Source organism: Protopterus annectens, chromosome 2.part2 (assembly GCF_019279795.1).
Source record: "Protopterus annectens isolate FY-2018-M chromosome 2.part2, PAN1.0, whole genome shotgun sequence".
Taxonomy (NCBI): Eukaryota; Metazoa; Chordata; order Ceratodontiformes; family Protopteridae; genus Protopterus; species Protopterus annectens.
Genome location: NC_056730.1, coordinates 111,597,123 through 111,624,257, shown reverse-complemented (window position 1 = coordinate 111,624,257; position 27,135 = coordinate 111,597,123).

Sequence of the window (27,135 nt, the reverse complement as noted above, 5' to 3'; positions counted from 1 at the left end):
GTTTGTAAATGTGTATTTTGTTTCAGCAAAAACTCAATGTTGATTTCCTCTTCTTGTATTCTATTTTCCATGTCATTCACAGCTTCTTCTATGCCTGTCATCTGGATCTTCTGTTGTTGCAGGTCTATATGTAACAAGTCTATTTGTTTTGTAGTTTTTTCTATGAAGGTGTCTATTTTAGTATCCATTTTATCCATCTTAGCAGTAAGTTGCTGGATTATAATTATCAGAGACTGAAGTTCTTTCTTGATGCTGGAGTCTTGAGAATTTGTCTTACTGGAACTCATTTCAGACTGATAAACTGACAGGAAAATTTCCAAAGTGATTTCTGACAGGAATATTGTTAAGATTTCCTTTCTTTTTTAGATATAGTTCAAGAACTATATAAAACAAACATATTTAGAAAGAAAATTACTTCAAAAATTAATTTTTTAAGTAATTAATTCCTGTCAGTGTAATGATATTGGTGGAGCTGAAGAAATCTGCTGCTATCCTGTGTTCATCCTTGGCCATGCCCCCCTTGATTCCTGTTTTGATATCAGTGCTATTACTGCACTTTAAAAGTAAACCCTTGTGTCTAGTGGTTCCCCTCTATGTTTGTGTTCAGCAGTTAAATGTGGCTTTTTGGCCATGTTCACGGCCAAGACATGGTAGGGATGATCGTGGTGGTCTAGACATCAGAGCTCTTTCACAAAATGCTTGGCTGTGAACATATCCTCTTGGGGGTGGTGTGGGGAGAGAGCATCTGCCCCCCCAGACTGCTTCCTTAGCATTCAGCATAGCTGCAGGATCAAACCTTTGCAGTGCTGCATGTCTTCATGTCAGAGGAACATGCACCACTGTGTAAGTGTGCTTGCTGAACAGCAAAAAGGTACCATACCATGTACACCTCCTTGTATATGTTGCCATACCTTCTTGAATTCAGACCATTATCTTTCCATATTTCTCCTTCATCAGTTTTGCATTTAAATATAATGCCTCCCTTGGCATGCATGTATCCAGACATATTACCCAACTAGAAGAAAATTCAGTGTTTCCATTAAAGACAAATCTTTAGTGTGAGCTCTCTAAACTGTGCAGAACAAATAAAAACCCTTTCTGTTAAATATGTCTCATAAATACCTTGTGTAGTGACATCTGGCTGTCCTACATGGCAGAAGATGACCCTGTTCTGCTTGATCTCTTTCATGTTAGAAAAACTGGTAGCATCATGAATACCCACTTTACAGACAAACAATATAATACTATAAACATAAGCTGTTGTCAAGAGTGATATATCACCTATAGATTAACTATGTAATATGCTTCCTCTTCATATCAAACAAAGCAGCTCCTTAACTATCTTCAGAAATAACTGTTGGTGGTATGGAGGGGGTGAAACCTCCTGCAAAAAATGATTGAAAAGTATAAGAGTAAGTTTTACAATTTGATGATATTCTAGCTGATGCAGATGGCCATTATTGTCTGGTAATAGTGTACATGTAATATAAGAAGAGAGAAGAAAGAACTAGGCAAGGACTGGGTATGTAAGATGAATCAGTGCCTCTCAGTGTCTTCACAGATATAAAGATACAAGTCAAATAAGATGAAATATATAATAACAGTATACTACGGCAGAATAACTGTTTTCCCTCATATATTCCATATCTTCATTCTTCGCAACAAACTTAATGAAGTAAACACACAAAGCCTTTCTTTCTAGTTGTCAGGTTACTTGTTTGGGAAGCCTAATTTATATGACAAAAATATGCGTGACAGCATCAGCTTATAAATACTCCTACCAGATATAGCAAAAATAACATGCAACGCTCCACCCTGGTTTGGATACCAGTCTCGAACCCTTCTAGCTTTACATCCTCAGGCACATTCCCTGACTCCTTAAGTGACCACCTACCAGCCTATACTCACAGGACTATCACTCAACTCACAAAGCAACACAAGTTCACAACTATACTCAACCTAAATTCAGCAAAGAGGTATTTAATGAATCTCTAAAAGCTGTAGACTGGTCCATCCTAAAAAAGACTTCCCCTTAATGATGCAGCTGAACATTTCAAAAACACCTTCCTAAGCATTCTTAACTCCCTAGCCCTTCAGCGAACAAAAAGAATAAAAAATAACCATGGCACCTGTCTCACCAAATCATATAAAATTCTAATGAAAAACAGGGACAAAGCATGGACTGCCTGGCTAAAGAATAAAAATGACATAAATCTTCAGTTATACAGACAACTCCGCAATCAAACAAAAAGACAAATATTGCATGACAAATAATCATGATATTACTACGTTCAAGATAACCACAAAACAACCCTAAAATATTCTGGGCCTCTGTAATGTCACTACTTAACCCAAGAAATAAAAATAATCCCAGTCCATACCTCAAAATACCACCTCTTCAAACAGCCACCAAATTTAACAAATATTTTATAGAGTCCATATCCAGCCTAAAAGTAAACCTAACTTATCCACCCCAACTTACTACGTTTACTAATACACCCAGTACTAACCTCTAAACACCCCACACATTACACACACACAACCAACCCCTCACTTATAACCAAAAACCTAGCTATCCCCAACTTACTTTTCAGCCTATCCCTTTTTCTCAAATAAAGCAACTGCTACAAAAACTAAAACCTTGCTCAACCTCAGAAGACAACCTCCCACCAGAATACCTAAAGCTTGCTGAAGAGGCAATAGCATTCCCTGTTAGCAACTTAATTAATAGATCCATAGCTGATTCACATGTCCCTAACCTATGGCAAGGATCCCTTTACATAAGGCAGGCAACTCCACTGACATCACAGGCTTTCATTCTATTGCAATCTTGTCCCCCGTCTCTAAGATTCTAAAAAATGTGTGCACTTACAACTTCTCCACCATCTTACATACAATAAACTACATTTCCACGCTCAACATGGTCTGCACTCAGTACCTCAGCAATCTTATTATCTTTCATGGATTCTGCCAACAAAGCCTGTGACACTGGAAAACTAGTATCTGCAGTATTTCTAAATTTGTCAAAAGCATTTGACATGGTACTATCCTATGCCTTCACCAATATAATCTGTTACCATATTTCATGACCTTTAGAATATTGATAATCATTATGATAATCATCTATTTGTAATGGTGATGGACAGGTTGACAGATGAGATCAGACAGGAATCACCATGGACTATGATGTTTGCAGATGACATTGTGATCTGTAGTGAGAGTAGGGAACAGGTTGAGGAGACCCTGGAGAGGTGGAGATATGCTCTAGAGAGGAGAAGAATGAAGGTCAGCAATACTGAATATATGTGTGTGAATGAGAGGAAGGATAGAGGAATGGTGAGGATGCAGAGAGTAGAGGTGGCAAAGGTGGATGAGTTTAAATACTTGGATCAACAGTTCAGAGTAATGGTGAGTGTGGAAGAGAGGTGAAGAAGAGAGAACAGGCAGGATGGAGTGGGTGGAGAAGAGTGTCAAGAGTGATTTGTGACAGACGAGTACCAGTAAGAGTAAAAGGAAAGGTCTACAAGAGGGTAGTGAGACCAGCTATGTTATATGGGTTGGAGACAGTGGCATCGCTTGTGGCAGTTTGTTGGGAGTTTTTTTTTTTTTTGCCACAAGTGATAACATAAAAGGCAGGAGTCAGAGCTTGACGTGACAGAGTTGAAGATGTTAAGATTTGCACTGGGTGTGACGAGGATGGACAGGATTAGGAATAAGTATATTAGAAGGTCAGCTCAGGTTGGAAGGTTTGGAGACAAAGCCAGAGAGGCAAGATTACGTTGGTTTGGACATGTGCTGAGGAGGGATGCAGAGTATATTGGGAAAAAGATGCTAAGGATGAAGCTGCCAGGTAACAGGAAAAGAGGAAGGCCTAAGATAAGGTTTATGGATGTGGTGAGAGAGGACATGCAGGTGGCTGATGTGACAGAGCAAGATGCAGAGGACAGGAAGAAATGGAAACAGTTGATCTGCTGTGGTGACCCCTGATGGGAGCAGCCGAAAGAAGAAGAAGATTATGATAATCATCTATTATGTAAATAATGCTGTATCTTCCTATTATCAGACTTTTCATGTAATTTATATTTGAACACTATTACTTTATTATGTCTGTTGAGTTTTTATTCTGACAAACTAATACATAGTTTTTCAAACTTTGTGCTTGAATATTATGGTTTTATTATGTCTATGTTCTCATTCTGAAAACTAATGTGTTGTTTTCATATTTCTACTCACAAACATTCCACACACAATGCCAATCACATCACACAAAGTTGTCCAAACACCAGTGTCTCACAAACACAACCAAGTAAGCATAACAATAAACTAACGCAGTCCATAAGGCATAACAATAAACCAAACATACTAGTCATTGGTGACTCAATAGTGAGAGACACACTGATATCCCCATCACCAGGCTCAACAAGGAGAAAGTCAACTGTCAGCTGTTTGTCAGGCACTCAAATCCGCAACATCACACACTCACTTAAGTCTATCCACAACAGGTACAAATATCCCTCTGTCATTGTCCATGTTGGTGTGAATGACTTGAGATGTACCTCCCTGGACTATATGAAGAGAGACATGATTGAGATCTCAGAATATGCACTCCAGGTAGGTGTAACCATAGCCCTGAGCAGCATCCTACCTTCACCAAGAATGATGCCACAATACCAACAACAAATGATTGACTTCAACAATTGGCTTAGTTTCTGGTGTCTTTCCAAGAGGATCCAGTATCTGTCCCCCTGGGATGACATGGTTGACAGGCCTTGTTGCTTTGCCAGAGATGGCCTCCATCTGTCACCCCTGGGGTTCTGGATCTTGAACAAGGCTCTTGCCTCCCCCATTGTGCATTTTTTAGGCCATGTCCCAAAGACAAGTCTGCCAACATGAAAGATCTGTCAAAAAGTAAACTGAAGGTCATGTTGCTCAATGCTAGGAGCCTTACCCTGAAAATGCACTCACTGGAGGCTCTCCTCACACTGGAAGATGATGATGTCTGTGCAATCATGGAAACTTGGTTCAGAGCTGTGGAGAACACCCCTGACTTACCAGGCTATATCTCATTCCACACTTTCTAATCCCAAAATGAGGTTGGAAAGACTAAGGGTGGTGGAGTGTCTATCTTCATTAAAGACAAGTGCACCTCCAGAATGGTTTACCAGCATGATGCACTGGAATTACTCCAGGTGCAACTGAGAGTTGGCAAGACACACATCCAAGTTATAGTCAGCTATAGACCCCCCCCTCCAAGTCTCAGGACACCCAATCCTCCTACCTGGACCTACTTAACTCCATCAAGGTACCCCCTGACACACTGATCCTTGGTGACTTCAACTACCCCACCATAGACTGGGTGAACTATTCCTACACTAATGCACTCACCCAACAATTCCTTGACTTCATAGGTTCATAGGTAGGTACTAGGCTATCTGCCCGAAGGCATTTATAAGCCTAGCCAGAATGTGTTGGCTTTTGCTGCCCCCTTAGATTAGTTCCCTGTGCCTCTCATCCACTTGTCAAGATTTCTTTTGAAGAGTGTTAGCGAGGAGCTCTGCCTAATGTAGATTGGGATCTTGTTCCAAAGCATGGGAAGTCTCTGGGACAGGAATCTATCCCTGTAGCATGTCATATTTATTTTTGTGGTGAGGTTTAGATCCCTAGAGCATGTGGCTCACAGGGATAAGGTTTTCTTTAGGTGGAGCATGTCCATCAATTCTGGGTTGGACATGGCCTTGTATGTCAGGCAGAGATCACCTCTGAGCAGTCAGTATGCAACCAAGTACAGCTGTAATTTCTTCAGTCGAGCTGCATAGGGCATCTGTTTGAGGCCAGTGATCCTCTTGGTGAGGTACTACTGTGGTCTATCCAGCTGTTGCAGGTGTCTTGTAAGGTATATCCCAAATGGGATGTTGTACTGATAGGACCGATGAGTGATGAGTAGAGGGGCACAATGACCTCTTTTGATCTGGATGCGAACCCTTTTTTGATTAGTTGCGACACGTAGAAGGATTTTCTAACCACTTTGGCAATGTGATTATCAAAGGTAAGATTACTATCTTCTTAGGTCCCCAGATCCCTTATTATGTCTTCAATATTTAGGGGACTACCACCTATGTGGTAGTTTGTGGGTACTTTGTTTTTTCCAAAGGGAATGACAATGCACTTTTTGGCATTTAGCTTGAGGCCATGATTTTGACACCAGGTATCCGTCTCAATGAGACCCTTTTGGAGGATGTCTGTGTCAGCTGGAGAGTCAGTTATAGCCCCTAGTTTGCAGTCGTCTGCGAACTTGGTCAGCCATAGTCCTCCTGTGCTTGCCTGTACCTCTGAGAAGTATATGCTGAACAGGAGGGGTCCTAGGACTGAGCCCTGGGGAACTCCACTTGTAACTGATTTAGAGTCGGACCTAGCTCCCACAATTCTCACCATGTGGGTTCTGTCCATGATTCAGTTGGCAACCCATCCTATGATGTAGGGGTTTATGTTCAGGCTGGTGAGCTTGTCTATAATACCAGAATGGGGAATGGTGTCGAAGGCCTTTGCGAGGTCTAGGCAGGCTGTGTGTACCACCTTTCCCTCATCCATAGCCTTGGTAACTGTCTCAAAGAAGTCTACCAGGTTTAGGAGGCATGATCTGCCCTTAACAAAGCCAAACTGGGTAGGGTCCAGTGTTTGGAGGTTCCCAATGTCTCTGTTAATGAGTTCCATGATGATGCGCTCCATAGCCTTGCAGACCAAGCTAGTCAGGCTTATAGGGCAATAGTTCCCAGGGTCTGTTGTGGCTCCACCTTTGTGGAGGGGAATAACTGCTGCTGTGTGCCACTCTATGGGTACGTAGCCTGTGGAGAGGCTGAGTTTGAACAGTGTGTTTAGATGAGGGGTTAGTTCATCTTTGAGCTCATGTAGGACGCATCCTGGGACACCGTCCGGTCCCAATGATGCTGTGTTTTTGGCTTTGGAGAGGGCTGTTTTAACCTGAGTGTTTGTGATTTCAGGGACTCTACATTCTTCTGCTATGGTTGTGGGCCCTTTAGGGGGTGAGAGAGGGGTGAAGTTTGCACTAAACCTGTCTGCCAGGATGTTGGCAATATCAGTCGGTTCAGTGTATTTTGTGCCATTCTGCACTAACTCAGAGCAGTTCTGAGAGTTTCCACTTAGGTTCTTAACATAGCTAAAGAATGCCTTGTGGTTATCTTTGGAGTCCTTGGCAATTTTTCTTTTGAAACTAGCCTTGGATGATTTTATGAGGGATTGTAGTTTCTTGCTGATACTGATCAGGGATGTCTTCCCTTCTTGGTACTTTACTCTTTTCTGTACTAGTTTCCTCCTTCTGTTGTATAGCTTGTTTATGGCAGGAGTCCACCAGACCGGTTTCCTTTTCTTGGAGGAGTGAGTCTTGGTTTTGCTTGGGAAGGCATGATCCATGCATTCTTGTAGGTGCCCATAGAATGCATTAGTAAAGAATTTTGAAGCTTGAACAGCATTATCCTTCAGCATGGGGGCTTTGAAACTTTCCACCTCGGTCTTAAGTAACATGAAGTTTGCTTTTGAAAAGTTTTTCACGGTGTTTTTTTTGTCCGGGGGTGGGCAGAATGTGGATATCCAAAGTGATTTGTTTATGATCAGATCTAACCAGCAAGGGGTTGACCTCCGGTGTGGAACACCAGTCACCCATGTTGGCAATGACCAGGTCCAATATGATGTCACCTCTGGTGGGAGTGTTGACCAGTAGAACCAGGGCATTTGAGTTTATAAATTCTATGAAATGTTGGGCAAGGGAGTTAGTACTTGAGTTGTTCTCCCAGTTAATGTTTGGATAATTGAAATCACCCAATATTAGGGTGTTTGGTAGGAACTTTATGTTTCCCAGTGTTTCCAGAAATGCGGAATGGGGGTCCTGGGACATGGTGGGTGATCTGTAGCAGGCTACAATTTGAATTGCAGTTTTGCCCATCGTTAGTTGCATGTGGATGATCTCTGAAGCATCGTGCTGTGCCACAAACCTGGAGGTGTGGGTATCCTTGATGAATATGGATATGCCCCCAGCTTTTGTATTTCGGTTTGGGTTCTGTGGCTGAAATGTATGGTATGAGTTGTAGCCTGGTAGTGCTGGGGTGCTCTCTGAAGCCTTAAACCAGGTTTCTGTTACTGCACATATATCAAATTTTTTCATACTGAGGAGTGCCTTGAGTGCGTGCATTTTGAGGTTCAGACTTCTGGCACTGAGTAGCTCTACCGTCAGTTTTTTGTTACTTGTGCTATTTATGGTGGTAGGTTTGTCTTTTGAACCTTGCCTAAAAAGTCACTATAGGGGTGGCAAGAGCCTTGGCCAGTATTTGAAACCCTAAGATTGACAGGTGCAAGCCATCTCTAGCGAAGCAGCATGGCTTGTCAAGCATGTCATCCCAGGCGGACAGACACTGGATCCCTTTGAATGACACCAGAAACTTAGCCAATTGTTGAAATTGAGAATTTTGTCTTTATACCATGGTATCATTCTTGGTGAGGGCAGGATGCTACTCAAGGACAGGGTCATACCGGCCTGGGCTACGTGATCAGAGAACTCTTCCATGTCTCTTTTCATGTAGTCCAGAGAGGTACGGCTCAGGTCATTCACACCAACATGGACAATGACAGAGTCATATTTGTACTTGTTCTGTAGTGACCTGAGTGTTTGTGTTATGTGGCGAATCCTGGCGCCCGACAGGCAGCTAACAGTAACCTTCTCCTTATTCAGTCTAGTGAGTGGAACGTCAGTGTGCCTGACTATAGAGTCACCTAATACTAGTATGTTGGGTATGTTATTTTGCCTTAAGGGCTGTGATTGCATGGCACACTAGTTTTGTGAAGTATGTGTTTCAAGTTTGTGTTGGGGGCTGGAGGTTTCTTGGAAGTTTGCTTTGTAAGTCTCTGTTCGTTTTGCAAATTTTTATTTAGAGCCTCTGAGTATGTTTTTATGTAACCAGCCAAACTCTCAAAACACAAAAAAACAAAAAAAAACACAAAATAACAGTAGATCAAACCAAAATCCGGCACAATGAAGGTTTTCCAATGTAGGCAAAAAAGGTAAAAGTCAAGTTAGTAAAAACGAAGATTTATTTCCAGGAAATAAAGGCCATCAACAACGAACATCACCAAATCCTTGGTATACCATATAGTACAGGATACAAAGATAAAGATTGAGCGCTTTCATCTCCACCACAGGAGACTTCTTCAGAATAAAGTTTGATAAATATAGTTTGCCTTATATACAAATTGCACTCCCTCATAAATCCATTTGATTGTTAAGTTGTTAATCAATTAAATAATTAAATAATCTATTCTGCATTCTAACCAGTTAAAATAACTAAGCAAAGTCTTGCCTTAGTTTGTATACACAGTGCCCAAAGTGATCTATAGCTACATTTGTAGCGTTTTCATTGTTTTACTTTTAAATTAATACAGTAATAACATGAAACGAAAAAGTTGTTAAAAAGCAGAATTGCAATAAACAATAAAATTAATCATTTTCATCTCAACTTCATATCTACAAGCCCTAAAAAGTGTTTTTTTCGTGAGACCAGCACGTACTACCATAGATCAAGTAAATTATATAAATTATATAAATTATTAAACATCCTTAAAAAGCTACGAGTGTGGTGTGTTATTGCTTCTAAAATATGTAATTTTTAAATCAAGTTCCTTAGCCCACTGAACATGCATTGATACGCTAACTGTTTTGTTGGGCAATCTCCAGTACTTCACTTTACATCTTTCTTGTTGCTTTTAGAGCACTGAGGATATAACGTAAACGGTTAAAATTTTAGTAGTGTGTAATGTGTAATTGAGGATGACCAGCCTCAAACCCATAGTGTACACAAGGCAGATCCCTTTCGATCAAATAATCACTTAGATTGAGAACCTAGCTATTGAACACATTGAATATAATTAAAAAATGTATGTATATGTATATAGTTAAAAAATGTGTGCATACAAAAGTGTATAATGTTATAAATACACTGAAAAGTGTTATAAAAAAATATTATAAAAAGTATTATAAACCCCCCCGTGGGTGTTAATAATTAGATAAACCATTTAAATATACATACATCCAAGCATATAAATCATATATAAATACATATGAAATACATAAATATATAAATAAGTAGATAAATAAATAAGAAATTTTAATAAATAAATATAAATGTATGTATATGTCTTATATATAATATATATTTTGTATAAAAATGTTAACACAATATTACTGTTTTGGTTGTGAAACATTAATAAAATTAATAAAATTTATGAAATGTTTATGACGTATTGATAAAATGTGCCTCACTTTGGGCACTGTGTATACAAACTAAGGCAAGACTTTGCTTAGTTATTTTAACTGGTTAGAATGCAGAATAGATTATTTAATTATTTAATTGATTAACAACTTAACAATCAAATGGATTTATGAGGGAGTGCAATTTGTATATAAGGCAAATTATATTTATCAAACTTTATTCTGAAGAAGTCTCCTGTGGTGGAGACGAAAGCGCTCAATCTTTATCTTTGTATCCTGTACTACACTGTATACCAAGGATTTGGTGATGTTCGTTGTTGATGGCCTTTATTTGCTGGAAATAAATCTTCGTTTTTACTAACTCGACTGCTACCTTTTTTGCCTACATTGGACAACCTTCATTGTGCCGGATTTTGGTATGTTTTTATGTATTTATGTTTGTTTTTTTCCAGTGCTGCTTTAATGGGTTTATGTGAGACTGGTGGTGTGATGCAAGTATTTCACTTCTCCTCTTGACTGTCTGATCCAGTCTTGGGTTGAGAGAGCTTAGCCTCCAGTTTGGCTGTATAATTGCATCTCTCACATTTATTATTGTTTGGTGGTAGGAGGAGGGGGTTGTCTGTGTACATGAGGCAGTTGTAACATTGCCTCAAAATTCCAAGATTCACCAGTTGGACTGGAGAGTACACCTGAAACTGCCCTTTGGACATGCCTGGATAGGTACAGTGAACTTTTTTACTGGATGGCTGGTAAGGTCGAATAGAGAGCTTTGTCCTTCTGTACAGTACAGGAGGGTCTAGTGCTAGGGTTTATAAATGCTTGCTATAAGTTTTGAGTAAGTTCCAGGCTGAGAAATGAGTGGCTTGAATACTTAAGTTGAAAGTTTGTCTAGTTCCAAGGGAAAAATTGAAGAGGAGACTTTGTGGAGATGGGAATAGTTTTACCCTAGCTAATGGCGCTGCCCAGTGCGCAAAACCAAGCAAATACGGTATTTATAGCAGGGAAATGAAAGACATAGAAATTAGCCCAAAATGGCCAATAAACTACTAATTTCTGGGCTGAAACCACTCCTCCAGGGACAGACAGGCTGCTCAAAGCTCCTCTCTTTCACAGGTGAACAGAAAACTTCCTTCTATCCAAGTAAGGCATAGGAAAACACAGAGATTTGTAACACAGCTCTGAATTCAGCACTAACCTGAAAATTGGACTAGACTAGCTTAGAAAGGTGGGAAACAAGCATATACATACATATATATATATATATATATATATATATATATATATATATATATATATGCATGTCCTCCCTGTGGTCACGTGGGTTTCCTCCGGGTGCTCCGGTTTCCTCCCACATCCCAAAGACATGCTGTAGGTAGATTGGACACTCTAAATTGGCCCTAGGTGTGAGTGTGTGCGTGTGTGTGCCTTCTGTGGAAGGTTGGGCGCCGGGCTGGCAACTCGACACCATAAAACTCCACTGACAATCATGAGCGGACAGATGATCTGCTGTGGCGACCCCTAACCGGGAAAAGCCAAAAGAAGAAGAAGAAGATATATATATCTATAGATATATATATATATATATATATATATATATATATACATGTATATGTGTACATGTATATATATATATATATGCATGTATATATCTATCTATATATATATATATATATATATATATATATATATATATATATATATATATATATATATATATATATATATATATATATATATATATATTTTTTTTTTTTAGAAAATAAAGCAGATACACTCAAAAAACACTTTAAATGCACAGAAAAGGATACTTATTGTTATATATCGCAGATCAGAGTTGTAGTCAATGTCACTAGGAATAAAGTAGGAAGAAATACAAATACAGTAAAAGCAGATGAACAAAGTACAATTTTATATATCTACATATATATATATATATATATATATATATATATATATAAAACAATAGAAAATGAACAAACTGATTTAAACAAGTTACTCAATTAACCAGAAAAAAAGCTAAAACCGAGCCCTGTTCCAGCAGTCTTCAGCCAGACAAGTTCTAACTGCACACCCCTGCTTACTAGGGTGCAGGGGAACCTTCTCCAAAAAAGATGGCCTGGATCAGTGCTCAAGTTATACAAGCAAAGCTAGATTCAGCAGGCCTGAATCTGGTCTGTGCTATAGCAACAAGGTGCACCAATTTCAGAAAGAAACAGTTCAAATAAGCAGGCACAATAAGCCTGTGACCAGATATTCCCAGCTCAGAAGGGCAGAATCCAGCCTCTCCTCCCACAAGAATGCAGACCACAAACCTTCTTAATGTAGAATAACTGACCTGAAGCCCAAGTGCTTAAGCCAGAACTAATACACTTTTAGAATAGCAGACACTTGGCCTTCAATCATCAATTCCCAGCTTAGAAGGATGAAAGCTACCTGTCCTGCCACAACACTGCAGACCACTAACCTTAATGTAAGCCTGTATGAAGCCCAAGTGCTTAAACCAAAAGACTTAGAATAACAGTTACAATTTAATCAGGCTACTACCAAGCAGTAATAAATGCAGCAGACTAAATAAAATTGAGTACCTTTAAGAAAAGCAAAATAAACTAGGAGGAAAGACAAATACAGTAAAAGCAAATTATTTTTTTTTGGGCCTTCTCAAATCTACTCTCTGTATTAAGTAGAGTGAACACTAGACTCAGAATACGATCTCACTGTACTTGGCTAAGTGAGCAAATGAGATGGACCCAGGAGGAATGTTCTAAAACAGATTTACAGGAGGAGCGGGCAATTCCAGAGTCAGCAACACTAATACCAACACAAGAACAGGGAGAGAGGGTGGGAAAACTAACTGCAGAGAGACACAGAGGACACTGTTTAAAAACACACAATTAGGAAACAGAGAAAATGAAAATACAGTACTTTTAAAACTGCAAGTTTGTACTTAACAGAATATTAAATGCATTACTGCAAGTTTCACTTAGCTTCAGCTTCTAATGCAGATGTTTGTAGCCAAGCAAGTGTCTCAGGAGTTGAGCATAAAGTAATTTCTCAAACTTTGTGGCTAGCACTTAAAGTACAGAGGAATTCCTCTAGGCTATTAAATATCAGATAACAAAGAAGTGATAACACCACCCCCACTATAGCAAACATCAACTTTAACACACTAGACCAGCTGGTCTCACCCCCCACAAGGGGAGATAACATAGTGGACTTGATTCTCACCAACATGGGTGACCACTGCACCACTCACATAGTATGTTCATCCCTGGTGAGTTCAGATCATTAGTCTGTCTCATTCAAAATTTCTATCTCTCCCAACCCCTCCCCAAGCATAACCAGTCTAAAACACTTCTCAAAAGCTGACTACACCTTCCTAAGGGACAGTATCAGCAGCTTCACACCACCGCCCTCCCCTCAGAGGATGCAGACAACTAAGCTGAACAGTACACCAGTGCAGTATACAAGCACCTGTACAACTGCATGGACTCAGCCATACCCAACAGAACTAAAACCTGCTCCTCAAGGAAATACAAACCTGTCTGGTGGACATCGTCTATCAATAGGCTTTACAAGGAAAGGAAGAAACTGTTTTCCATGGGTAAAAAGGAACAAATTCTAAATCAGAAAATCTCCCTCCTCTGTCTCAACAAATAAATTAGATCACTAGTGAAAAACTCCAAAGCCAGTTATGAGATGAAGCTAGCCTCCAAAACAAAGGGGAACCACAAGTCCTCCTTCAGTTACATTAGGAACCTCCATGGCAAAACCCAAGTTTGTTCCGAATTAGTACTTAATGGTACCACTTACACTGATCCTGCTGACTTAGCCAACCTACTAGCTGATAAATTCAATGCAAACTTCTCCCCGTTATCCCCCTCCAAAGGCCCAGTTGAAACCCCTGATACTTGTCCCACACCTCACATCTCTGTAGATCAAGTGTTAGAGGCCTTATCCAAGGCTAAGAACACAGCTTCCATGGGACCTAATAATATCCCAGAATGTATTCTGCACCATCTCCAGCAAGAACAAGCTTCACCACTAAGAACCCTATTCAACCACAGCCTAATTACAGGCTTCATTCCAGCAGAGTGGAGAACTGCCATTGTTATCCCCTTGTACAAAGGTGGTGCCACTACTAACCTGTGAAACTATTGCCCCATTAGCTTGACAAGTCTGATCTGTAAAGCCATGGAGCGTATTATTATGGATCTCATAAACAAGGACATAGGCAAACTCCAAACACTTGACCCAACCCAAGTCAGATTCGTCAGGGGCAGATCTTGCCTATTGAACCTAGTTGACTTCTTTGAGACTGTCACCAAGGCTCTGGATGAGGGAAAGTCAATACATACAGCTTACCTTGACCTGGCCAAGGCCTTTGATGCAATTCCTCACTCAGGCATCATTGAAAAGCTAACACAACTTGGTGTTAATCCCTATCTCGTGAGATGGGTAGCCCACTGGCTCATAGATAGGGCCCACAAGGTCAAAATAGTTTAACTCCTTGTGTATTACCCACTCAGTAGGTCTAAAGCTAATATGTGACATCAACAAAACCTGCTGGAGAGACAGGTTTGTCTCCCAGAGGCTGCCCCATCTCTGGAATAGACTTCCCATACATGTCAAACAGAGTACCTTGCTGACCCTGTTCAAGAGCAACCTTAATGAGTGGATGGGAAACCACAAATTTCTCCCAGGGGTTTCACCTTTGTCCCTCATTGACAGGGGTGACAGGTGCTGACTGAGGTTTCTTTTTTGGGGATAAACTCTTGACTAAGCTTGTAAAGGCCCCAGGGCCATTAGCCTCATAATGTCCTACGAGCCTATGATCCTATGTTATGACTTTATTATGTCTGTCTAGTTTTTCCATTCTGTTAACCATATGTATCTTGAGCTTTTCTCCACGGGGCTCCCTGAAAATGGTACCTCAAGACACAGTCAGACTTTCCCGGTAAACAAATGCCAAATAAATAAATCAATAAATAACATAATTTAATGTATTATTAACAGCAGAGAGTATAATTTCTCACCATATCTGTACAGTTTAAGCATTTTTTTTTCACATTTGATTTTTGGAAAGTCCTGTTGTTGGGGGTCCAAACATTGCATAAAAGTACAGGAAACAATATAAAAAAGGGAAAGAACTGGAAAATATAGGAATTATGATTCAAAATTATATTACAGTTATCATGCTCATGTCCAAACAGTTAACATATTGCCTTAACATTTTTTGGCAAGTACTCTTTAACTCAAACTACAAGGAAGCCATTCATAACTTCCTGACTTAAGAATTTTGTTTCTATAATAAGTGTAATGTAATACAAGAACCAGGTTCCTACTGGTAAATAGACATGGGATCATAATTACATTTGTTTCTTTTCATTTAACCTATACCTTTTGTATCTGTTTATCTGTATTTCTTAATTTACATTTCAGTGGTTCATGTTAATCACTTTTGACTTCTGTAGCACTGAGCTTTGCTACTATTGTGTCAGTGGCTCAATAAGTAATACATTTGCCTTTAGTGTTTGACAATCACAAGGATGTGGGTTATAGTCCTACTCTAGGCCTTTGATTGCAGACTTTGCTGTGTAACATTAGGGAGATGTTGGCTTTTGGATGAAATTTTAAACCAAGGTTCCTTCCAGTTAAGTTGGTAGTGCCTTATTGGGTGCAGAACAAGGACAAACAGCCCACAGCACCTCTTGAAAAGAGTAAGGAAATTTCCACAATGCTCTGGCCAAATTTCCCCTAGTAGTATATATACCACCTTGGGGCTCCCCTGAAAAGAGGCTGCTAAAACAGTCAATAAGGGATAAATAAATCTCTGTCTCATAGCTTCTTTCTGTAGAGTTCAATTCTCACCACTAGTTGCTATCTGTATTGAGCTTTATATGTACACCCAGTGTCTATGTGCGTTTTCTCCAAATGCTTTCTTTTTCTTACACCTCCCAAAACATGCTGGCAGTCTACTCAAAGTTCTACATATATGTGTTGTACTGACCCTTGCTCATGTGCTACAGGCCATGGTCTGGATTCAATAAACTCTGTGTAAGTTCCGCGCAGAGCCTACACTGAGTGTTTTTGCATATGCGATACTGCTCATTGCATGGCATTGTGCCATGAATATTAATGATGTGCAGTACACGTAATCAAGGTTTCACGGATCACACCAGTGTTGCTGGCCATGAAACCTGTAGTCTGAATGCAGATCATACCTCCCAGCCTTTTAGTGCAAGAAATCTGGACAAACACTAAACTAAATGGAGTGACAAAGGACCAACAAATGGGGACTGATTTACTATATCGTTCTAATAACAATAAAAAATAGGTAGAATAATAGGACTTGTGTTAACATGCATTTTCTGAAGGATATGAAGTATGAAACTGAAATGTATGTCATTATGTATCGACTCCAGTCTTCAGTGATCTTCCCGAAAACCACACATTTTACAAGGCAACCCAAAAATACGATGCAAGCATCTGGACATTCTGGACAGTCTCCTTTTTTTTCTTTTTTCTTTTTTTTTGAGGTCAGTTCTTGGGTGATATGCAGCTTAGCAAAAACATGTTTGGCTCTGGTCACCAGGTTTGTGTGACATGAAGCAGCACACAAATTGGAGGGATGGACCATTAAGGTTGCAGACAGGACCCAGACAGCCACAAACATAAACTGGAAGGATTCAATTAATAATATTGGTCATCAAGCAAACATGGTAAGGGGCATTACGCTATGATTAACAGTGATAACTTCACAGTAACTACTAAGATATGGCATATCATATCATTAATCCTGTGGCAGCAGGTGTTAAGTACAAGTGTAGTTAAGTGTAATACAGATGGACTGTGGTTCTAGTACAGGGTGTGCACATTTTGTTTTACTGTTGTGAGATTGCAGATTATAGCAATGAAGTGCAACATACACAACTGTTTTCTCAACCTTCTTGTAGTAATAGCTGTAAGTGTAGGAGAACCATAGACATAGTCCATTTGACTAGCACATTTACACAAGTGTCTGTATACCAACTAATCCTGAAATTGCAGTGCTTGCCACTGTCATGCATCGCTTAACATTGCACAAACATGGTGATCAGCACTGTGTCTTCTGTGTTTGCGTGATAGTAAGTGATGCACAACAGTTTCAAATGTTGCAAAGCCAAAATGTGCACACTCTCAGTAAATGTGAGATGTGCAATTGGTGGAAAACATCAGGATATAAAATGCAATTAGCAGGAAATGCTCATTCTACATTTAGATTAAGCTATAGTAGACATGTCTAGTGCTGCTGGTGAGGGGGGTGCACTTTTGGGTGCAGAGGTATGGTGTCCAGGAGTCCAAAGTTTTTGTTTTACTCCTATTAAAGGAGCATGGACCCTGGTTTCTGCAGTGGGACTATTGAGGCTCAGAATACAAGTTTGAAGCTTGGAATAGTATTGTCAGGGCTTTGACCAGTGTTACAGGTATTCCCCCCCCCCCCACTGGTGAGCAATGCAGACATCACTTTGATGACCTCCAAAGGAGGAAGCAAGATACCCTCAACCACTAGATCAGGGATTTTAGTGCAGAGGATACACTACAGATCTGTAAGTATCAATTTCAAGGAGTAATTATAAGAGTTAAAAGCTGAATATATTCTAGCCTGGTATTCATAATGGTATTCAGTTCTGTATTTTCCTCACAATTTTTTTTTATTTTTCAAATACATTTGAATGAATTTCATAGTATTTATACATAACATCTTAAATAACTATGCACACTATTTACATTAGCTTGACACTATAACAGATCTTAATGTATACAGTTACTTTATAAGTATGTCCAATCCATTATCAGAGTATCTGATCAATTATTGTATAGTGTCAATCAATGATAAGACTTTTCCCCAAGGGTTGTTGATAAATGGCTTTGGATACATTCTTAGTTCTTTACTTTTAATTTCCAATAATGCTGTGGTCTTCAGTAGGCTGTAGAAGTCTACCAAAGTTGGTATTGTGTTTGTATTCCATCTTCTTCTTATACATTTCCTTGAAATTGCAAGTATAGTCTATACTAGATACATGTTTGACCTATTCATATGAGGACCTTCGTTCACATTTAATAATACAAAAGCATTAGTTAAATAAAATGATTCATTAAATAAAGCTTGTAGAAACTTATTAATACCATTCCAAAATGGCTTAATTTTAACACAATTAAAGAAAATGTGGTTCCAATCTGCATTGTGTACTTGCTCACATCTCCAACATATTCTTTTTATGGAAGAACTAATTTTACTGATTTTGTTTGGGGTTAAGAATGCTCTGTGCAAGCATTTCCAATTAAAAACTTTCCAGTATTGTGTTAAGGATATATATTTTATCGATTATAAGATATTTGTTTTAATATCTTCAGTTAACTGTGTTGAGTTTCCTTTTGTTATATATTTCCAATATGAGGTTTTGGGTGTTGTTTTATAGTTTATCAATATTTTGTAAAATTTTGAAATACTGTTTCCCATGTCAAAGTCATTATATAGGATCTCATATATGTATTTCATAAATTTAGGTATTCCTTTAAATGAAGAATTGCTAATCATGCTACTTAAATCTTGTGAATATGACAGAATACTCTGCAAAGTTAGCCAGTCCTGTTGTGGAATTTTTTATGTTGTTTTTATTACTTGCATATCTAAAACTTTTAGTTCTTTCATACATTGGAGCCAAAAAAAACAAATCCTTTCTCTTTCCATGAATTAATAATTTCTCTATATATTTTATGTGGAAAATTCTTTTTGTCGATAAATGGTGTTAAAAGATCAAACCAGATTTTTAAATCTATATTTGCATTAATAATTTTCCTAAATGAGTCAATGTAATAATTAATCATACAAGTTTTAGTGAGGTTAGTTAAGTTATGTTGCATACTAATACATATGTGCCATGGCAAATTGTTTTTATCTGTTGTTTTAATTTTTTTTGTAAATCAAATTCATTTATTGATATTACAGTTAGTAATTCTTTCTAATTTGCAGAGTAATTTGGACTTATCCAATCTGAGATTGTTTTAGATATTGATGATTTTATATATGTTTCTGTATCAGGAAAGTTTAATCCTCCCTGTTTCCATGATCTGATATGATGTATTAAAGCTATTCTGTTTCTTTTGTGAAACCATGAAAATTTTATTAGGCATGAGTTTATTTCTTTAAGTATATTCCTTTCTGGTAACAGTTGTACCACCAAGGCTATATATAGGATCTTGGGTAGTAAAACCATTTTTATTAACTGTAGTCTATCTTCAAATGTTAATATTATTCTGTTCCATTTTTCCACAGAGATTTTAATTGTAGTTTTTTTGAGACTAGTTCATTATTATCCTTGCATAACTCAATTCCTAGATGTTTTAAGGTAGATTCTTGTTTCCCTGTGATGTGATCCCCCTTAGTCTGCAGTTCTTTTTTTATTTAAAAATAAACATTTTGATTTTGATTTATTGAAATGGAGTCTTGAAGTCATGTGAAACTTGTCAATTAATATATCTAATTCTTCTAATGTCTCTTTTGTATTATATAATGGTAGTAATATGTCATCAGCAAATAGCATTACTTTAGAATTGTATTATTCATAAACATCTATTCCTTTGATTTTTATATTGTTATGAATTGAATCTGCCAATATTCAATAGCCAGAGCAAATAGAATTGGTGACATGGGACATCCTTGCTTAGTGCCTTTTGTTATATGTATAGATTCAGAGGTAAAAGGACCTATCCTGACATACTCCAAATTATTTGTATATATATTCTTTAGGAGAGAAACAAAGGATGAAGGAAATTCAAATAGCATTAGGATTTTGAATAAACAGTCCCAATTTAGGGAATCAAAGTCTTTCTTTATATCTAAGCCAATCATGAGTGTTTCTTTATTTTTTTGTTAACATAATCTATATGAGAAATTATCCTTTTAATATTGCCATGTGTGTGTGTCTAATTGCTGGAACCTGTGTTCTGAGAGACTGCCTTACATATTATTTGCAATTATACAGAGCTGAGTATATATTTTTTTGGTTATAGAGTTTAATTGTTGCTTAGATCTGTGTTAAAACTGTTGTCTCACTGTTCTGAGAGACTGATCAGCAAATATACAGAGCTGAGAATATTTTTTTGGTTTTAAAGTTTGTATTGTTAGTTTTTGCTTAGATCTCTGTTGAAACTGTTTTCCCACCCACCCTCCCTATTTATGGTTTGCAGTTTAAATTTGGTGGCTTTTGCAGTTGCCCGCCCCACTGTAGATTTGATCTGGGACACTCCCCCCTCCCATCTCTTTACCACATTCTAGCTAATAAACTCTTTCTGCACTTGCTTTTAGTCCTTTTTAATTTAATTGCATTTTTTAAACTGTGTTTGGTATAATATTGCTGCATACTCAAGTGTGCTAGCTTGCACTGCATGTGAATTGTTTTTTACTACTGTTTTTGCTACTTTTCTGTAAAAAAAAAAAAACTGTAAGCCTGTTTCCTACCTTTCGTGTAACTAGTGTTACAGATACAGATTTGCTGCATCCAGGACTGTATGTAAGCTTCTGAGTCCCCCAAGCCTTTCTGTGTTGGAAGGAAGCCTTCTAGCTTATCAGTGGGAGTGGTAAGCACTAGGTAACCTGTCTACCACATAAGTAGTGGTTCTGGCCCAGAATTTGTAGTTATTGGCCGTTTGGGAAATCTCTTCCATCTCTCTCAACTTTCTGATTTGAAAGCCTGTATTTGCACTTGTTTCTGTCCTGTAACTCATCTAGTGCAGATACAGATTCTTAGTTTTAGCACTTAAATTTGCTTGTTCATGCTCAGCACTTGTTCAGAACTTGTAAGCACTAAATAAGCTACTAATTACTATAGCACTCTATCTTCCTCATTACCTAGAGGAAAACAGTTTTTGTACTTACTTTTCTCACTTGCTTAGAGAAAAACAGCTCTTGTACTCACTTTCCTCACTTATCTAGAGAAAAAACCCTGCAACTCTCTTTTTGCGTGGTCTTGCACACAGAGCAGCGTCGGGCAGCGCCGGTTAGCTGGAGTATACTATTCCCGGCCCCACAAAGTCTGCACTGTAAATTTTCCCTTAGAACTAGGCAAGCCTCAACTCAAGTGCTTCAGATCAGCTACTCTTATTGCAGCACTTGCAAAACAGAAATCAGCACTTGTCCTAATCTCCTAGACAGCACTATTATTCTCCAAATTTCCTACAGCACTATTCTAGCATAAGATCCTCAATCGTCTGCAGGAGTTAAGTTCAATTTACTCTTCAAAGCATGTCCAGAGGTCAGCTTCAGGTGTACTCTCCAGTTCATCTGGTGGAATTGGGCATCCTGAGGCAATGTCACAACTGCCTCATGTATACAGACAACCTTCTCCTCTTACCTCTAGACACAAACACTTGTGAGAGATGCAAATACACAGCCAGACTGGAGGCTAAGCACTCTCAACCCATGACTGTAACAAACAGTCTAGAGGATAAGGGACACACTTGCATCACACCACCTGTCACACATGAATCTACAAAACAAGCACCGGCAAAACATACGCATAAATGCACAAAAACATATTCGGAGGCACTAAGTACCTATCTGAAAAAAGAAACAGTGCCCTCCAAAGCAGACAAGCAAGCAACCTACACCCCCAAACACAAGCCAGAAAACACATAATTCACCTCAGCAGTGTGCCTCACAACAGCTCTTAAGGCAAAACACCATACCTAACACGCTAGCAATAGGAGACTCTATAGTAAGGCACACGGATGTTCCACTCACCAGGCTGAACAAGGAGAAGGTTACTGTCAGCTGCCTGTCGGGTGCTCAGATCTGCCACATAACACAGGCACTTAGGTCTCTCCAGAACAAGTACAAGTATGATGCTGTCATTGTACATGTTGGTGTGAATGATCTAAGATGCACCTCCCTGGACTACATGAAAAGAGACATTGAGGAGCTCTCTGATCATGTAGCCCAAGCTGGTATGACCCTGACCTTGAGTAGCATACTACCTTCACCTAGAATGATACCATAATACAAAGACAAAATGATCAATTTCAACAATTAGCTATGCTTCTGGTGTCATTCTAAGGGGATCCAGTGTCTGTCTGCCTGGGATGACATGATAGACAAGCCTCGCTGTTTTGCCAGAGATGGGTTGCACCTGTCACCCCTAGGTTTTTGAATACTGGCCAAGGCTCTTGCCATCCCCATAATGCCTTTTTTAGGCAAGGCTCAAAGGACAAACCAACCACCATAACCAGCACAGGTAAACAAAAACTAAGGGTAATGCTACTCAACGGCAGAAGTCTCAGCCTCAAAATGCACACACTCGAAGCTCTCCTCAGCATGGAGAAAATCGATGTTTGTGCAGTGATGGAAACCTGGTTCATGGCTCAAGAGAGCACCCCAGTACTGCCAGGTTACAATTCATATCATACCTTCTGGCCTCAGTTACCGGATCGCAGTACAAAGGGCGGAGGTGTATCCATATTCATCAAGGATACCCATATCTCCAGGTTAGTAGCGCAGCATGATGCCCCAGAGATCATCCATGAGCAACTATCAGCAGGCAAAACCACATTTCAAGTCATAGCCGGTTATAGATCGCCCACCATGTCCCAAGATGCTCACTCTGCATTCCATGAGACATTGGAAAATATAAAGGTCCTATCCAACACCATAATCTTGGGTGATTTCAACTACCCTGGTATAGACTGGGTGAACTACCAATGTTCCAACTCCTATGCTCAGCGATTCATAGAATTTATAAATTCAAATGCCCTTGAACAACTAGTATGTTCCCCCACTAGAGGGGAAAACATATTGGATTTAATCATCACAAATATGGGCGTCCATTGTACCACACCCGTTATCACTCCCTCCTTGGTCAGATCCGACCACAAACTGATAACCCTGGACATCCTCACCCCTCCACCTCCCCCAGTCAAAGAAACCATTGTCAAAAACTTTTCCAAAGCAAACTTCAAACTACTTGCATCCAAAGTGGAAAGCTTCACTATTCCCTTGCAGAAGGATAATGATATCCAGGATGCGGAATCCTACACCAAGGCACTCTATATGCATCTTCAGGACTGCATGGACCGTGCTATCCCAAATAAAACCAAGACTCCTTCCTCAAGCAAGAAGAAACCAGTCTGGTGGACCCTGGCCATAAGCAAACTTTACAATAAAAGGAAGAGACTTATACAAAAAAGGTCAAATCTCAAGTAGAAAAATCATCCTTGATCAGCATTAGTAAGAAATTGAGGGTCCTCATCAAGTCAACTAAAGCTAATTTTGAAAAGAAGGTTGCCAAGGATGCCAAGGATAACCATAAGGCCTTCTATGGCTATGTCAAAAACCTAAATGGCAATGCTCAGGTCTGTTCTGAGCTAGTACAAAATGGAACAAAATACACTGACCCTTCTGACATTGCCAACATCTTGGCTGACAGGTTCAGTGCAAATCCCCCCCCCCCTCACTACCTACAGGGCCTATTACCATTCCAGGGGATTGTGTAAGTCCAGTTATTACTGATACGTTGGTTAACAAGGTTTTATCTAAAGCTAAAAACACTGCCTCCATGGGACCAGATGGTGTCCCAGGCTGTGTCATACGCGAGCTCCAAAAGCAATTAACCCCGCATCTTAATACCCTGTTCAGTCTCAGCCTCTCCACAGGATATGTGCCCATAGAATGGTCCACGGCAACGGTGGTCCCACTACACAAGGGTGGGGCCACAACTGACCCTGGGAACTACCGACCAATAAGCCTGACCAGTCTGATCTGTAAGGCTATGGAGCGAATCATTATGGAACTCATAAATGGAGAGATTGGGAACCTCCAGTCGCTGGACCCCACACAGTTCAGCTTCATCAAGGACAGATCATGCCTCCTGAACCTGGTGGATTTCTTTGAGACAGTTACTCAGGCTATAGATAAGGGAAAGGAGATACACACGGCTTACCTTGACCTTGCTAAAGCATTTGACACCATTCCCCATTCAGGTATTATTGATAAACTCACCAGCCTGGGCATAAACCCTTATGTCACAAGACGAATCGCAAACTGGTTCTCAGACAGATCCCATAAAGTAAGAGTAATGCGATCTATGTCTGAATCCAGACCAGTAATGAGTGGTGTGCCTCAGGGCTCTGTCCTGGGGCCCCTCCTGTTTGGCATATACTTCTCAGAAGTACAGGGAAGCACAGAAGGGCTGTGGCTGACTAAGTTTGTGGGCGACTTCAAACTGGGTGCTATAATAGAGTCTCCGGCCGACATGGAGATCCTCCAGAAGGGCCTAAATGAGACTGATTCATGGTGTCAAAGCCATGGTCTCAAGCTAAATGCAAAAAAATGCATAGTAATCCCCTTTGGAAAAAACAGAGTACCATAAACTACAACATAGGAGGTAATCCCCTGAAATCTGAAGAAGAAATAAGGGATCTAGGGACCCAAGTAGATAGTCGGCTTTCCTTTGATAACCATGTTGCCAAAGTGGTTAGAAAATCCTTCTATGTGACCCATCTGATCATGAAAGGGTTCGCATCAAGATCTAAGGATGTAATGGTGCCCCTCTACTCTTCCCACATCAGACCCATTATTGAGTACAATGCACCAATTGGAATGTACCTGGCTAGACATCTCCAGCAGCTGGAGAAACCACAGAGGTACCTAACCAAGAGGATTGCTGGCGTCAAAATAATTGAAAAAGCTAAGACTGTTCTCTGTTGCATACCGCTTTCTCAGAGGCGATCTCTGTCTAACGTACAGAGCCATGTCCAACCAAGAATTGTTGAACATGCTTCATCTTAACAAAACCAAATCTACTCGAGCTACATGCTCTAGGGATATCAACCTCAACACAACAATGAATAGAACATGCTGGAGGGATAGATTCCTTTTGAAGAGACTTCCCTTACTATGGAACAGGGTCCCGATCTACATAAGACAGAGCCCCTCACTATCACTCTTCAAGAGGAACCTTGATGAGTGGATGGGTAACAGAAAGTTCACACCGGGGATCACACCAACAGCACTACTAGATAGGGGCCAAGGGTACTAGCTGCTAGTACAAGGGTCTAGGGAACTACTAAAGGGGTGGTGAATACTGCACAACATGGCTGGGCTAATATATGCCTTCGGGCAGATAGCCCAGTACCAACCTATGAACCTATGAACCTATATATAAATCCAGTTTGATCATTAGTTATTGTTTTGAATAGTGGTATTTTCATTCTGTTAGTTAATATTGTGATAACTATCTTATAGTCATTATTTAATAATGATATAGGTCTATATGAGGTACAGAGGTTTGGGGATTTGTTTCCCTTTAGGATTGGTGTCATTAAGGAATATCTCCAAGAGGGTGGTATTAAAGCATGTGACTGAATTTATAATAGAGTTTTATGGAAGAGGGATAGTATCTTTGATGGAAAAAGTTTATATATTTCCATAATTATGCCATCTATACCTGGAGCTTTATTATTTTGCCCTCTTTTATTGTATCTGTAATTTCTTTGTAGGGTATGGGTGCTGGCAGATCTAGTTTTAATTATTCTGGTATTTTTTTTTAAATTAGAATATTTTTAATCTAGATTTAATTGATCGATATGTATATTTTATTTTTGGAAATGTTCCATATAGTGATTTCTATAGGCATCAAGAATGTCACCTATATCCAAGGCATTTTCCCTTTCTTTTCATGGAAGATACTTTTAGTGTTATTAGCTTTTGATTGTATTTTGATTCTTGTGGATAAATTATGTAGATATTTGAGAGAAATAGCCAAGGTATTCATTTTTAGGTTTTCTAAAGCTAGTTTTATGTGTTACAATTTCGTTGTATTTATTGTTTAATACTTCTACTTTCTTTTTCATCTCCAAATGATTTTGATTTTTTCAGCTTTTACTGACAAATGTTTGGATTGTAGATCTAATAATTTAGAATCCCATTCTCTGATATATTTTTTTTTTATACCAAGTTAGGGTCTTACCATATATGTAAGCTTTCAATGAGTCCCACATCATTATTTTATTTATCTCTGTGGTGTAATTAATATCTAAGAAGAACTGTAATTCAGATAATAAACAGGGTTTGAACTCTTTAATTTTAGTTATATATGCTGGAATTCTGGAGTTAAAGAGTAATGGTTTGTACTCATTTTGAAGTTTTAGTATCAATGAATTGTGGTCTGAAAAGGGGCAGGGAGTGATTGAGAAGTTAATGATTTTACAGTGTAAGTTATGGGCAGAAAATATTTTATCTAATCTAGTTTGGGTACCAAATCTGTGATATTGATGAGAAAACAATAAATATTTATCTTTTTTAAATTTGAAAGCATCTACAAGATGAAATGATTCTACCCACTTGTTTAAAGCTTTTGATACAGCAGATGTATGCAGCAGTTTTTTATTTGTAGTTTCAGAAATATCAAATACACAGTTAAAATCTCCTCCTAAAATTAAGTTGCCTTTATAATAATTGGAAATGAAATTTAAGTGTTTTTTAACAGTTCCTGTTCCAATGCCTTGGAACCAGTATAGATTGACTAGGGTCCATATTCTGTTATTATATTTAACTATTACTAATGCCATAAAGCCTTCTTTATCTTCATATTTATAAATGATTTCTGGGTTAATCACATTTGTTTTCCATAAAATTGTTACCCCTTTTGCATTTGTCTTATAAGTGGATTCCGCCAATATCATATATTCCTTAGTATTCCATTTGTAATTGTCATTTGTTTTGAAATGAGGTTCTTGAAGGAAGACAATTTGTGCTTTGTTCAGTTTTAAATATTTCAATAGATTTGATCTCTTACAATGATTGTTTAAGCCATTGGTATTTAAATATA